The 14,448-nt window shown below is 41.5% G+C and overlaps 1 protein-coding gene across 7 annotated transcripts in view; it reads left to right on the top strand.

The window, feature by feature from the left end:
* The first annotated feature begins 1,900 nt into the window (after positions 1–1,900).
* SIPA1L2 (signal induced proliferation associated 1 like 2) overlaps positions 1,901–14,448 on the top strand; it is a 93,350-nt gene continuing 80,802 nt past the window's right edge. For 6 of the 7 annotated variants that reach the window (XR_009622752.2, XR_015731453.1, XR_015731454.1 and 3 more), the window contains exon 1: positions 1,901–2,485. The gene's annotated coding sequence lies outside the window, so the exon portion shown is untranslated. Of the gene's footprint in view, positions 2,486–10,575; positions 10,830–14,448 lie in introns of all 7 variants that reach the window. The other variant, XM_034428337.3, reaches the window with a different exon arrangement.

The following is a 14,448-nucleotide window of genomic DNA, read 5'->3' as shown; positions in this document are numbered from 1 at the left end:
AGAGCATTCAATATGATTTTTGTTGTTTAAAAACAATGGGAAATCCTTCACAGAATTGTTTGCTCCAATAGTTGGATTAATATTGTGTAAAATTTAAAGCAAGGCATCTGGGAAAAAAATCATAGTATAATAAAGCAGGCCAGGAAGAAGTCTGGTTGTGTGGGAAAAGTCAAGTGGAAATGAAAACTTGGTTGGTTGCATATTTTAGAACAATCCTGAGTATGTGTCAGTGTCACTGTAGTGTCTGCTCTATTTCAAGATTAGTCATAACAATGAGATTTAGATGACAGTTGGATTCTTGTGCATGTCATTGTACTACTTGTTTCAAAATACAGTGAAAGTCATTCAGCAATGACTAATCCCTATGTCAGTCTGGTAAAGAACTGAAATTGTGACAGGCAAATCATGTGCAAAAACATGTAATAAATATATAGTTTACAATACAAAAACAGTCTTGAGAGAAACTGTCTTTTTTCGGCTAATGATCTATGTAATTTCCCTGTATTTAGATAAATAGGCAATTCCAGGTCTTAAAAGATGGTAAGAAAGTATTTGGGGGATGAATGATACCGAGTTGAAAAGTCAGTTGACAGAGAAATGGATTTTATGATTCACTCAAACTTCAAGATTATGGCATGAAGATCTTTATGTCTGACTTGGAAACTAACTTTGCTGTATAAATCAATGCATAGTTAATCCACTAATTTCTGCGGAGTTTTCTTGTCAGCACTATATTGTCAGTTTAAATAAGTTCAGATTTCCTTTATTACAGGATGTGCTTTTCCTTCATTTGAAGAACTAATGCTTTAATAAATGTCACTTTATGCAATGCATACAAAATATCCTTCTAATATTTTTTTTACATCCCAGCCTCCATTTTGAACTGTGATCAACTATTTGATAAATTCAAAGGCTTGAAATTCAAGTAAGTGTACATTTTTTTGAAAAACAATCTAACCATTAAAGTAGCGGGTTTGATTACAGAACAGTGGGATGGCCTTTAACATATTCTTAAACCAAAGTGACTGCCAGGCATTGTCTTGTATATAGTAAATTTTCTTCTTTGGAAGCAATGTGGGCTGTAAAATAAAATCTGGTCAGAAGTTATGCTGATGCTGTGAATAACTGAACATATGTTTGTTGGGAATGTCAGATAGATGAGATTGTTGGTACTATTTGCTCATAGTGATAATCCCAAATGTTCCTGTTACTTTAAATCATTTTTGGTTGGTTTGGTGCTCAGTTTTATAGTGGGATATCTGTTCCAGCGGAGATCTCTAAATTATAGTATATTACAATCATCCCAACCAACAACCTCCAGATGTATTGAATTATATTTTCAACCGGTTTATGCTGCCTGAGGGATGGAGGAGAGTTGTCGTTGAGTAACATGGAGGACCGTGTTCTCAAAGTCTGATCTGTCTGATCTTATGGTGGGCGGTAGCGTTGTCCCGTCCTCCCAGTCTTGAAATTGAACAGCTGTGATCAGTAGCTTATTTTGGAAACGCTCAGCCTCTCTACAAAAATATGTGCATGTTATGGCTGGAAGCCTTCTCCGCAACCTCGGAGTCAGCTTTACTTTTCCAGAAGGACCTAACCACGCAACCTCCTGCCGTTCTTTAGTTTAGCGCCTCATCTTCCTCCATCATGCAGAAGTGAATGTAAAGAGTTTGCGATGCAGCTGGGAATCCGGCCACTGCCAAGCCTCCCTCTTAGCAAAAAGCCACCGGGAGTCATTCAGACGAGCTCTGACGCGCATCGCGAACCAGTAACCCCGCGCGATCACTTGCTCCACTCAGGGCTTTCCGCAGATAAACTTTCCCCAGTGAGGATAGCTACACCCCCACCGCTCCCCAAAAGCAGAACTGTCAGGAGACGAACCCCGCCCTTGCTGCCTGGGAAAGAAAGACAAAAACAGAAGGCGGCGGCGGCGGCGGCGGCGGCGGCGGCTTCCCACGGCCGGGGAAAAACCATTGTAAAAAGAAAAAAACAGAGAGAGAGAGAAAGGAAGGAAAAGGAGCGGCAAGAGGCCGGGCGGGGCCTATGGGAAACGGGGCGTTTCTCCGCGAAAGGGCGCGACCCAATCGCGTGCGCCGAGGGGGACGCCTCGAACGACGGGAGCCAATGAGGCGCTGGGAAGGCGCGGCTGGGAAGAGGAGCGAATCTGCCTCTTCTTTCTCCCCCTCCCATCCGGCGGCTGAGGCGGACCGAGCCGCAGCTCGCTTGGGCTGGCTGTGATACTCTGCGCTGGGGAAACAGTCAGGTGGCGCGCGGCGGGGAACTAGCCGCTGGTCGCCCGCTCGCCCCCTCCCTCCCTCCCTCCCTCCCTCCGGGAGAATCCCCCCCCTCCCGCCCGCCCTCCCGAAGCGCGGTGCCCGTCACTCGTTCAAACGTGCGTGTTGAGCGGAGATCTCGGGCGACGGGGGTCAATGGAGCTCCTGGACGGGAAGCAGCCCGCTCGGGCGACCTGATTATGAAAAGGAAGGTAAGGGAGTAAATGAGGGTCGCCGTCTCCGCCCGCCCTGCGTTTGTTTCCCCGCGGGGCTGCAAGGAGAGCGCGGGGAGCCGGGAACGGACGTTCCTTCCCTTCGAAAGGCGGCTTCCCTTCCCTATCGCCGAGGATGCCTTTTTTTTTTTTAGAGTGATGAAGAAGCGAGAAGACTTTGGGGGGCGGGGGGGGGCGGGGGTCTTATGTAGTTTGGGGAAGCGAGTTAATGGCACCCCCGGGGGTCGCGTGCAAGAACGTGTTTGGGGAAGGGGGGGGACACTAGGAGAAAAGAAAGGGCGCCCCTCTTTTAAACCTTTGGGGCGGGGAAGGGAGGAATCCCACGAAGAGGAGCGTGAGAAATGTTATTAGCTTTGGCAAGATTGACCCCCGAGACCTGGCCGTGTCCCCTTTGGGGCATAGGGAGCTCGACCGTAAATTTCTCCCCACTGGAGCCCCCGAGGGGGGCGACGGGATGGGCGGTCGGAAGGGAGGGAGGTGTGACTCTGGAGCGGGGGATAAGTGAGGACGCCTGGAGTTGTTGTTTCGCCTGCCTGCCTGCCTGCCGGGTGGGATCGAGCCCCTCCCGTGAAAAAAAAGAGCAAGGTGTGTGTGTGTGTATTGGGGGGGGGGAACGCAAAGGGTCGGACAAGCCGCCTGCCAGAACCGCCTTGGCCCCTCTCGCCCTGCAATGTTACAGCCGGTATATTTTGACCATCGCCACAGATACATTATATGCACATTATTAATTTCATCCACATTTTGCTTGCGCTGGCAGTGGTTTCTGCTCTATCCGCTGACTTTTAAAAGAACGCTGTCCTGTGGGGATGTATGTACTTGTATCTCAGATACGTTTCTCTCCGAGGAGGAATAGCTTAGGGTGGATAGAATCTTGCTTCTTCCTAGATGAGGAAAAAGAAAACTGCCATCTGCTGCAAATTCAGTCGCTGTAATGTTTTATGTATGAAAAATCACAAAGAAATGTTTTTTCCCCCCACTCCTGTTGCTGCCAGTTCTTGGATCCTGCCCACCCTCTGAATATCTGTGCGCACATATTCCCTTTAATTTTCTGGATTTCTTTAAAGTACCCCTAGTGTGATGCAAAAAGAGTACCCCCATTTTATGAATTTTTGTTCAACTTTCATTTAGAAAGGCTTCACACTGCTGTTGGGAATTTAGTTCACCAAGCTCACAGCACTGCTTAGACCATTACCATAAGTCTCTGCTCAATATATGAACACGTGTAAAGTGTTGTTTTATTGAAACATATTTGAAGAGTTGTTTGTTTGTTTGTTTCCAAAATATTGCTTGCAAGATCTATGTTGTGGCAAAGACTCTTTTAAGTGCATACTTTATCCAGTCTTTTTTTTTTTTTTTGGTCACTTTTCATTTTAAATGTTAACACTAGGTGGCTTTCTTGCATCATTTACAAAGTACAGCACTCTTGAACCATCTTCAGATTTCTTATGCTCCATTATTAGAATATGGTATCACTTCGTAGTAAATGATTTAAACCAAATTTAAATTCTTTCTAACTTGATCGTTTATGTCAAGACTTCGTTTATTGTATTTGCACTTTTGTTTGAAATTTCTCTAACTTTGTGGTAAAGAAATAGTTGGGAAGAAAAATCCACATTTGCATTCAGGGGTTTTCACATTATTTTTCAATTAACATAATTTCCTCAGCACAAAGAAATTAGCAGCCTTACTAGAAGCTAGCTTTACTAGAAGCTGCTGAATTTTTGTTTAACACAGGTGAAATGAATGCTTGTTAGTATTAAAAAAGAGCATAGAGCAGCTCTTTAAGGATTTTGTGGTATGAGGGAAAATAGAGTTTGAAGAAAGTATTGTGTCTTATTGTGGTTAGTAATTATATGAAACTGGGATAAAAACCTCTTTATATGAACACTTGCTCAGGAAGTATGTTTGTGATTATATGTCTCCTTTGCTAAAGAGAAACTTTTTTTCTCTGAACATAATGATTCCAAGATTCTACTGCAGTGACTAGAATTAAAATATAGAAGTTCTGTATGGGATTTGGGTAGGCTTGTAAACTGAATAGATCTCAACAATGCTGCAAGAACTTTGTGTGTTATCTGTGTTTTCTAAATTATTATTGTACCTAGAAAAACTGAGTTGTTTCCAGCTTATATAGTTTGATACAATCACCGATTGTGTGGCATTACAGTATTAAAACAAGCTCAGATAAACATCAAAATAACCCAGCATTTATATAAACTAATTTTCCAGCAAAACTTTAACTATTGATTGTATTAATACTTTTAAGTACTTGACTTATACAAGTATTTTGAAAAGGAAGGATAGGAATAAGATAGCCAAGATGATCTACTCCTTTGATTAACAAGAGATCTCTCAATTACTATTTCTAATATTTTGATATCAGCAGTCTTTCCAATTGTAAGGTTGTTGTTTATCACTGAGATGGATGTGTGAATAAATTTGTACAGAATTGGGTTGTATGTCTTTCAAATATTTCCCTTGCATCCAGACTTAGGGAAATATTTGTTTATTTACATAGATTGTGCCTTAAATTATTTCTTCTAAAGTAAACTCTTGTTTTCTTCTTTCTTGTGGTTTAACAAAGTTTGGAACAATTTGTGTGCTTTATAAAATGTACCAGTTGTAAATGGCCATTAGTCTTCTTACTTTTTTCCCCTTCGTATTTAATCAGTTACCCACTTTGAATTATAGAAATGTTAGTATTTCAGAATGAAACTATTTTATTGGCTTCTACTTCCTCTGTATGATTTAAATCTCAGTTTAAAAGATAGTGATGTAATATATGTTTTTAGTTTGAAGGTGGATTTAAGATGCACTTTATCCATATGGCAGACAGTATTCTTGAATTCTTGAGGCTGCTTCCTATACAGTACATACATTGCTGGAAGAAAATAGACTAAAGAAATTCACTACAGAATGTTCTTTGGTTCCTACCTATGCATATTTCAATAAATGATTTGAATTTCTGATAACTGGTTACTAAAGCTAATAATGTGGTTTTTAAAGAAGATATGTCATTTGTAGTTCTTAAATGTCTAAATATAAGTTATATACATACTGATTTTCAAATTCAGTAAAGTTGCAAATTCATGTGTTTTAATTAATACTACTTTAATTAATACTATGTGTTCTTTTAATTAATATTACTTAGATGTTTCTTACTGAACTTTAGTTTCACAAGATGTATTTCTAGCATTCAAGGCTTTTAAATGTGGCCTCTGATTTTAATTTTTACATAGGAAATTTCTTTGCAGGAAATCTTTTGCTACTTTACAAAGTACACTACCTTTTAATTAAATGAAAAATAAATCATGTACAGTATTATAATGTACATTGCTACGTACATTGCCTTTTCATTAAGTCTGGCATTTTAGTAATATAATTAAATAATGTAACTAACATAATAATTGATAAACTTTGAGCAATATGGAACAGGTTTTCTTGTTTGTTTGTAATGCAATTATAAGAATCCCTAGTTAGTTTTTATACCAACAAAGTTAGACAGTTTTGAAAACAAATTGTTGCTCTGGAAATAAAGGCATACTTAGGACACCAGCTGCTTCATAGCACCATTGTTTTTAATATTCATTTGACACTTCAGTGTCTCTTTCACAATTTAAATACCAACATGGAAAAGCACACCTAAAATGAAAAATTAAAGGATACATTTGTGGGATAGGGAACAAAATGTAATAGGAATGCCATGAACAATGTGGAATCCCCAGATACCTATTACTGGGTATTTATTACTGGTATTTATTATGTTAACATTCAGTGGGACATAAATCAGTCAGCATATGACATGAAAACTACCTGGAAGATGAAGATGAGAGCGCTTTGGTGGTATTTCAGACTAAGCAAAAGTATTATAATTCCCATACTCCAAAATCTCAAGCTATTCCAGCTCCTGGTTTTAGGCAAGAGAATGGAGTGTACCAGTTGGACATGGCTGCTTGAAAGTGTCATAAGGCCTGTTATGCTGGCATCCAGCACATTTTCTGGATGAAGTATAAGACGGGTGTATGTGCCAGTATGGTGGGCAATCCAAAACTGTAGAAATACCTTTTTATATCACCTTTATTATTTTGATAACTAATTCAAGGCGACAAACACACCAAATATTCTGGAAGTTTATCAGAGGGAGATCTAACCTGGAACTAAAGAGAAATTTCCTGACAGAGAGAACAATTAGTCAATGAAAAAGTTTGCCCCTTGGAGTTGTAGGTGCTCCATTGCTGGAGTTTTTCAAGAAAAGATTGGAGAAACATTTATCCGGGATGGAATAAGAACACCTGCCTTGGACAGGAGGTTGGACTATAAGACCTCCAAGATCCCTTCCAGTTGTATGATTCCTTCCTCCCCCCCCCTCATTTGTGATCTTATTATGGAGGGGGGGTGCGGACCTGGCAGGTATTACGGAGACCTGGTTGGGCCAAGAGGGGTCCCCCTCGTTGAAATGTGCCCACCAGGTTTCTGTGCATTTCATCAGCCAAGGGCCCAGGGGAGGGGTGGGTGAGTGGCGGTGATTATTAGGGAAAGTCTTTGTCCGAGGGAGACCACTGTTCCTCAGATAGCCAGATGTGAGTCCCTTTTTGTGAAGTGGGGCCGTGGGGTGCAGATAGGTCTGCTGACTACGTACCTGGCTCTGCTATGTGGCGGCGACCCTGCCCGAGCTGCTCAATGTTATTGCCGGGGTGGCGGTTGATACCCCCAGACTTATTGTCATGGGGGATTTCAACCTATTATCCGCAGGTGAAGCGTCAGAAGTGGCTCGGGAGTTCATGGCTTCCATGGCGGCCATGGACCTGACCCAGTTAGTTCGAGGCCCCACTCACATAGGGGGACACACTCTGGACTTGATTTTTGTCTCTGGTCAGTGGTTGAATGATCTTGGTAGAGGGGACCTAGATATCAAACCCTTGTCATGGACAGATCATTCACTCCTTCACTTGGACTTTCCAGCTGCTTCCCACTGCCGCAGGGAGACGGAACCGACCAGATGGTTCCGTCCCAGGCACCTGATGGATCCCAAAAGGTTCCTGACGGAGCTTGGGCCGTTTCCTGAGACCCTGGCACACGACTCGACTGAAGAGCTGGTGGCGCCTGGGAGAGTGCGGCCGCCGGAGCTTTGGATCACGTCGTGCCTTTGCGGCCTCTGACCCGATGCCAATCTCAATTGGCTCCTTGGTTCTCTGAGGAGCTGAGAGAGATGAAGCGTCGGAAAAGGCGCCTAGAGAGCATTTGGAGGACTAGTCAATCCGATTCCGACCGGACACTGGTGAGGTCTTATATCAAGACCTACCTAGTGGCGATAAAAGCGGCGAAATCTAACCATTTTCCCGCTCTTATCGCATCTGCAGAGAACCGCCCAGCCACTCTGTTTAGGGTGACCTACTCCCTTCTTTGGGGGGGGGGGAGTGCAGGAAGACCACTTACAGGGTCGAGCTGAGGATTTTGTGCAATTCCTGCATGATAAAGTCACTCAGATTCGGGAAGGCTTGGACTCCGATTGGATGAGTCCAGGGGAGGAGACGAGGGTAGGTCTTGAGAATATTATCGGGGAGGAGTTTGATCCTGTGGCTCCCGAAGATGTGGACAGGGTTCTGGGTAAGATTAGTGCTGCCATGTGTTTATTGGACATGTGTCCCTCCTGGTTGGTACTGGCCTCCCGGGAGGTTACACGAGGCTGGCTCCAGGGGATTATAAGTGCTTCTCTGAGTGAGGGTGCCTTTCCCACCGCCTTGAAAGAGGCAGTGGTGAGGCCCCTCCTCAAGAAACCTTCCCTGGACCCGGCTGAATTAGCTAACTACCGTCCGGTCACCAACCTTCATTTTGTGGCGAAGGTTGTTGAGAGCATGGTGGCACGACAGCTTCCCCGGCTCCTGGATGAAGCTATCTATCTGTACCCATACCAGTCGGGCTTCATGCAGGGGTACAGCACAGAAATGGCATTGGTTGCATTGGTGGATGATCTCGGGACAGGGGTTGCTCCTCTGTCCTGGTCCTATTAGATCTCTCAGCGGCTTTTGATACCATCAACCATGGTATCATGCTGCAGCGGTTGAGGGGGTTAGGAATAGGGGGCACCGTTTTGCAGTGGTTCTCCTCCTTCCTCTCCGACTGCTCGCAATTTGTGTTGGCAGGGGGGCAGAGGTCGACCTCGAAGCGCCTCGCATGGGGAGTGCCGCAGGGGTCGGTCCTCTCGCCCCTTCTGTTCAACATTTATGTGAAGCCGCTGGGTGAGATCATCCGTGGTTTTGGGGTGAGAGTCCATCAGTACGCTGATGACTCTCAGCTGTACAACTCCACCCCAGACCACCCCAACGATGCCCTGATGTGATGTCTCGCTGCCTGGAGGCCGTGCGGGTCTGGATGGGGAGAAATAGGCTCAGACTCAACCCTTCCAAGACCGAGTGGCTGTGGCTTCCAGTGTCCCGATATAGTCAGCTGGTGCCATCGCTGACTATTGGGGGTGAATCGCTGCCCCCCACAGAGAGGGCTCGCAATCTGGGTATCCTGCTGGATACACAGCTGTCTTGAAGAGTATATGACGGCTGTGGCCAGGGGGGCTTTTTATCAGGTTCGCCTGATTTGCCAGTTGCAGCCCTTTCTGGACCGGGACGCTTCGCGCATGGTCACTCGTGCCCTTGTCACCTCCCGGCTGGACTATTGTAATGCTCTCTACATGGGGCTCCCCTTGAAGAGCACTCGGAGGCTCCAACTGCTCCAGAATGCGGTCGCGTGGGTGGTTATGGGCGCAACCCGTTGTGCCCACGTGACACCCCTCCTGTGTGAGCTGCACTGGCTCCTAGTGGTCTTCTGGGTGTGATTCAAGGTGTCGGTTACCACCTTTAAAGCGCTCCATGGCATAGGACCCGGGTACCTTCGAGACCGACTTCTGCCAGCAGTAGCCTCCCACCGGCCAGTTCGCTCCCACAGAGAGGGTCTCCTCAGGGTGCCATCGGCCAAGTTATGTTGGCTGGTGACACCCAGGGGGAGGGCCTTCTCTGTGGGAGCCCCAGCCCTGTGGAATGAACTACCCCCGGAAATGCGTAAGATCTCCGACCTCAGGGTATTTTGCTGTGCCCTTAAGACCCTGCTGTTCCGCCAGGCCAGGCTATCAATGTAATGATTTTAAATTGGATGTTTTAAATTTTGGGGGTTTTTAATATTGATCCGAAATTATTTAATAATTTTAAATAATTTTAATTGTTGTTTGTCTTTGTGCTTTTAATATTGCTGAGCACATTGTAAGCCGCCCTGAGTCTTCGGAGAAGGGCGACATATAAATCAAATTTAAAAAAAAAAATAGGCTGTACACCGCCCTGAGTCCTTCGGGAGAAGGGCGGTATAGAAATAAAATTATCATCATCATCATCATCATCATCATCATCATCATCATCATCATCATATTATTATTATTATTATTATTATTATTATTATTATTATTATTATTATTATTATTATTATTTTCCCCACAACAACCACCCTGTGAGGTGAATTGGGCTGAGAGAGAGTCATTAGCCCAGTCACCTAGCCGGTTTTCATATTCATCTTGGCTTTCTTCCCAGCTTTGGACCTGGAATAGTGATCCAAATCAGTTCTTCATATAACAGTGTGGATAATCCCTATCACTTTGTACAACTTTATCAATGGAAGGAAGATTAATTTCTTGTAAAGTTTCTCGGAGTGAACTTACTGAGATACTAATAGTGGTCCTACTGTAATTAGAAAGGTCAGGAATGAAGAAAGAGGTAGCAGATGGAAATTTGTGAAAATCCCTTCTATAGAATTCAGAAGTTGATATATGAAATGAAAATTAGAAAGCTATAAAAACTCTAAATTATATTTGATTTTAGCTTCTTACCTGAAAGCTGATTTCTATCACTGTAGCACTGATAGCTTAAGTTAGATAGCTTAACATTTTTCATTAGCAAAATAGGTGTGCTTCCTTGAAAATTCTTTTTTTTTTAAAATTTGACATATATAACACGCTTTTCTACTATGGCAAATACTCAAAGCAGCAAATGTGTTTTCTTTCTCTCTCCCCATTAAAATTTAAAATTGAGACCCAGATTGGTATCATGGTGAAGGCATCAGGCCAAGAAAACTGAAGGGAGTCATCTAGTCCAGGGAGTTACCAGGAGTCAGAAACTGACTTGAAGACACTGGCTGAAGAATTCTGAGAGCTGAAGTCCACAAGTCTTAAACTTGCCAAGGTTGGAGACCCCTGCTTTAGATAGTGGCTGCAAGCTATTTCAATGGAGAACAGAACTTCATGCAGTTATGGGGGAGTTCATTCCAAAACAGAGAGCAGCACAAGGTAAAGCTTAAACTGGAGCCATTTTTCAGCAGGTACTTTTTGCAGAGATTAATGGTGGGACAGGTTCGTAATAGGAAAGGTGCCCCTTGAATTACAATGTATGCTGATCAATATCAACAACTTAAATTGTATTTGGATATTTTGCTACTGGCATCATATGAGCCCTTTTCTTTACACTAATTAGCATCCTAATTGGGTTTTGTATCAAATTCAGTTTCCGAACACTTTTCAAATGTAACTTCTTCTACAATATGGTGCATTAGCCACGATGAGTTATTCCAGTACTATAAAAAAATCAGTATGTGTACACAAAATTCTAGTTTTCTTATTTCTTTGCTAGTGTATCAGTGTATGTTTATTTTGGCTGCTTTATTATAATAAAGTTTGTAAGTTAATACTTGGTTTTACAGATTGCCGTCCTAGATAATTTGGGATAATTTGTGTTGTGCTGTCTTTAGATTGAAGGAGGAAAACATAATTTAAATAATTGTTTATGCTATATTTCAAGAGTAGGTTGTGGAAGATATGTCTATGACAGGGTTCATCTTTCTAGATATAGCAGAACACATCATTTGATGACAACTGTGGGAAATTTATATATTAATTGATTATGTCTGATGAAGTCAGTGTTGAGTTTTTGCAACCACATATATAGGTTTTTTTCTCCATGGTAATCAGTCCCTAACTTGGTCCTTCAGGTCTTATAATAGTACATTCATCATTAGTATTATTAACTAATTAATTTTGCTGGTTGATTGTCCTCTTTTTCATTCTACCCTACTCAGCATTAAAATCTTCTTAGAGAGTCTTATGGATCTGAAATAGGATAATTTGAGCCTGGTTATTTGTGCCTTGGGTGAGAACTCCAGATTGGTTTGGTTTGATTGATGATATATTTGTTTGTTTTTGCAATTAAATGCTGAAAATTTAGGATTCTTAAACATGCTATACTTGCATTAATGACAAAACTTTTTTCCCCATTCTAACACTGAAATTAAAATTAAGAACAAAGTATTTAAAAAACTAGATTTGACTATATTAAAAAGAAAAACTTTTATTTAAACTCCAGTTCTAATATTTGAAAAAAAAATGTAATAAAATTTAACTCTTTGAAACAGGCATGTAATGTAAATTAAGAAAAATAGCAAAAGTATGTGATAAAGAGAAGTGGTTGATATTTCTAGCAATTTTGGTAGCAATTTTTTTCAGTACAGTATGGGGTTGACACAACAATGCTCAGCTTGCTTTCTGTATTTAAGGAATGCTATTTAAAAGAACTATGTCTTATCTAACTAGTTGTCTTAAATAGTTGCCAATATGCTGTTAGGTATGAACATATAATCATTCTTAAATATTTGGACAAATACATAATAACTAATTAAAACTGTGCCAGGAACTGAACTTTTAATTGCTTAGTATAATACACAATGTCTTACATACAGTAGATGAAAGAAAGAATAGAGTGCAATTTTTAGGAAAGAAAAGATTATATACCGTATATTCAAGTATGTGCATTCAAACTATAGAAATATGATTGGTAATATTCTGTTTAATTGAGATAATTTGAAATAGAATATTTGTAGAAATGGGCAATTTTGTATATTTGAAAATAATTAAAGGATTTTTTAAATTCCTAGGTATTGTACAATTGTGACAATAAATACACTGGGTAGATAGATTATATGCTCAATTAAGCTTGAGTACTCAAAATAAACCTTTGGAATTACATTTTCATTTTTTTTTTGAATCTTTTTTTATCCGGTTATGGTTGGTAGACCTTATTACACTAGTAAAAACTAATTCAACAGAGCTGAAATGCACTTTTTATTATTTTAACTTTACTAAATCACCTAATTTAGAAAATTAAGGAAAGAAAATAATCTTAAATTACCTAAATTAAAGAAGGAAAATTACATACTTTTCTGATAATAGAAATTTTAGATGTGGAGAATGCTTTGTAGAATCATAGAGTCCAGCCTCCTGCCTAATGAAGGAATGCATTATGGGATCCCTGACAGATGGTCCCGTGACTTCTGTTTAAACACTCCCAGCAAAGTAGAGTCTATCTCATGAGCAGTGTGATCTATTGTTAAAACTGTTTATACTAGTAGAATCTGTTTTGCTGACATCCTATGTTCCCTCTAAGTACTGTATGCATTTATGTGCATGCATGCACACCACTCATGAAACTTGCACAGACAGTAAAAGGCGGACTATGTACAAAATTCAGATTAATTAATAAATAAATGTAATCACATAAAACTTCAGGCTCACAGTTTGCGAAGAGTCCTGGGTAAGCTTGCTGCTTTGGCTTAACTGCAGCAGCAAAGATTGTTTGGTAGCACTGCAGGGTGAACTGAGACGGAGCTCATGGCAGGAGTTCCTGATCAGTCAATGGTGCAGGAGCACTAAGTGTTTGCTCCAGGGGTGAGTTCTACTTTCCTTTACTACCGGTTTGCAACGGGAGTGCATTTGCGCACTTCGGTGCATGCGCAGAAGCTTCTGAGCATACGCAGATAATCCATGATGACGTCTGGGCGGGTGGGTGGAGCCTCCCGCCGCTTTTACTACCGGTTCACAAGAACCGGACAGAACTGGGAGCAACCCACCACCGGTTTGCTCCTGCAGTTAAACGAGCTGGTGCCTTTTGTCCAGGGCTTTCCCAGTCTTGGAGCAGTATAATCCCAACTGCATGAAGAAGTCCCCATCCTCCAAAAAACTCCTTATTCCCCCTTCCCCCCCCCAAAAACCACCCCATTTAATGTCTTCCCTCCTTTCAAAAAATGTTTAATTAATATGAATTAATTAATATCTGTAGAATTTCTACATGCAAAAAAGGTTTGGGGTTATTGTTAATAGTACAAACGTCAGTTTTTAAATGTTTAAATAAATCCAGAATACATCCAGAAAAGAAGGAAAGAATAGGGGAAATGAACAAAAGAATGGTCTATCTAAATACCTTTTAATGCTTTTTTCCCCTTTTTCTTTCTAATTTTTTTAATTGCACGTCAAATTTCAAAGGGAGGAGAAAATTATAAATGCTTACAAAACATTGATTGCGATTATCAGTGATCAATGACTAGTGAGGTTAAATTATAATGTTGTTAGCATGTACGCATTGAGCCAGTTTGGTGCAGCAGTTAAGGCACTGGGTTTTGGAATTGGAGATTACGAGTCCAAATTTAGGCACAAAGCCAGCTAGGAGTGGGTGAGGGTTGGTCCAGTCACTCATTCTCAGTCTTAAGAGGAAGACAGTGGCAAACCACCTCTGAAAAATGTGGGGATGGTTGCCAGGAATCCAAATGACTTGCAGGCACAACTTTTTAAGTGTATACAATTATTATACTTTCGGGTTTCTATCCTTGAAGAGAGATGTAAATATGCTAACATGTTGTTATTGTGTGTATTTCCAATTTACTTGTATACTCATATTGTGGTGCACAAATGTATAGTTGGTTTGGGAGAAACAGAACAAAAGTTTTTCCCCCCCTGCACATGGCATGACAGAAATTAGAGGGAATGTTGCTGACATCCAACTGAAATCTACTTCTCTGTAATTCAAAATCACTGCTTGTTGCCTTGGAAGAATTCTGACCATTGTAGAGAACTCTCATGTCTC

The sequence above is a fragment of the Pantherophis guttatus genome, chromosome 1, assembly GCF_059756535.1.
Source record: "Pantherophis guttatus breed Tessera chromosome 1, ASM5975653v1, whole genome shotgun sequence".
Taxonomy (NCBI): Eukaryota; Metazoa; Chordata; class Lepidosauria; order Squamata; family Colubridae; genus Pantherophis; species Pantherophis guttatus.
This window is presented reverse-complemented; position numbering and strand designations above follow the sequence as displayed.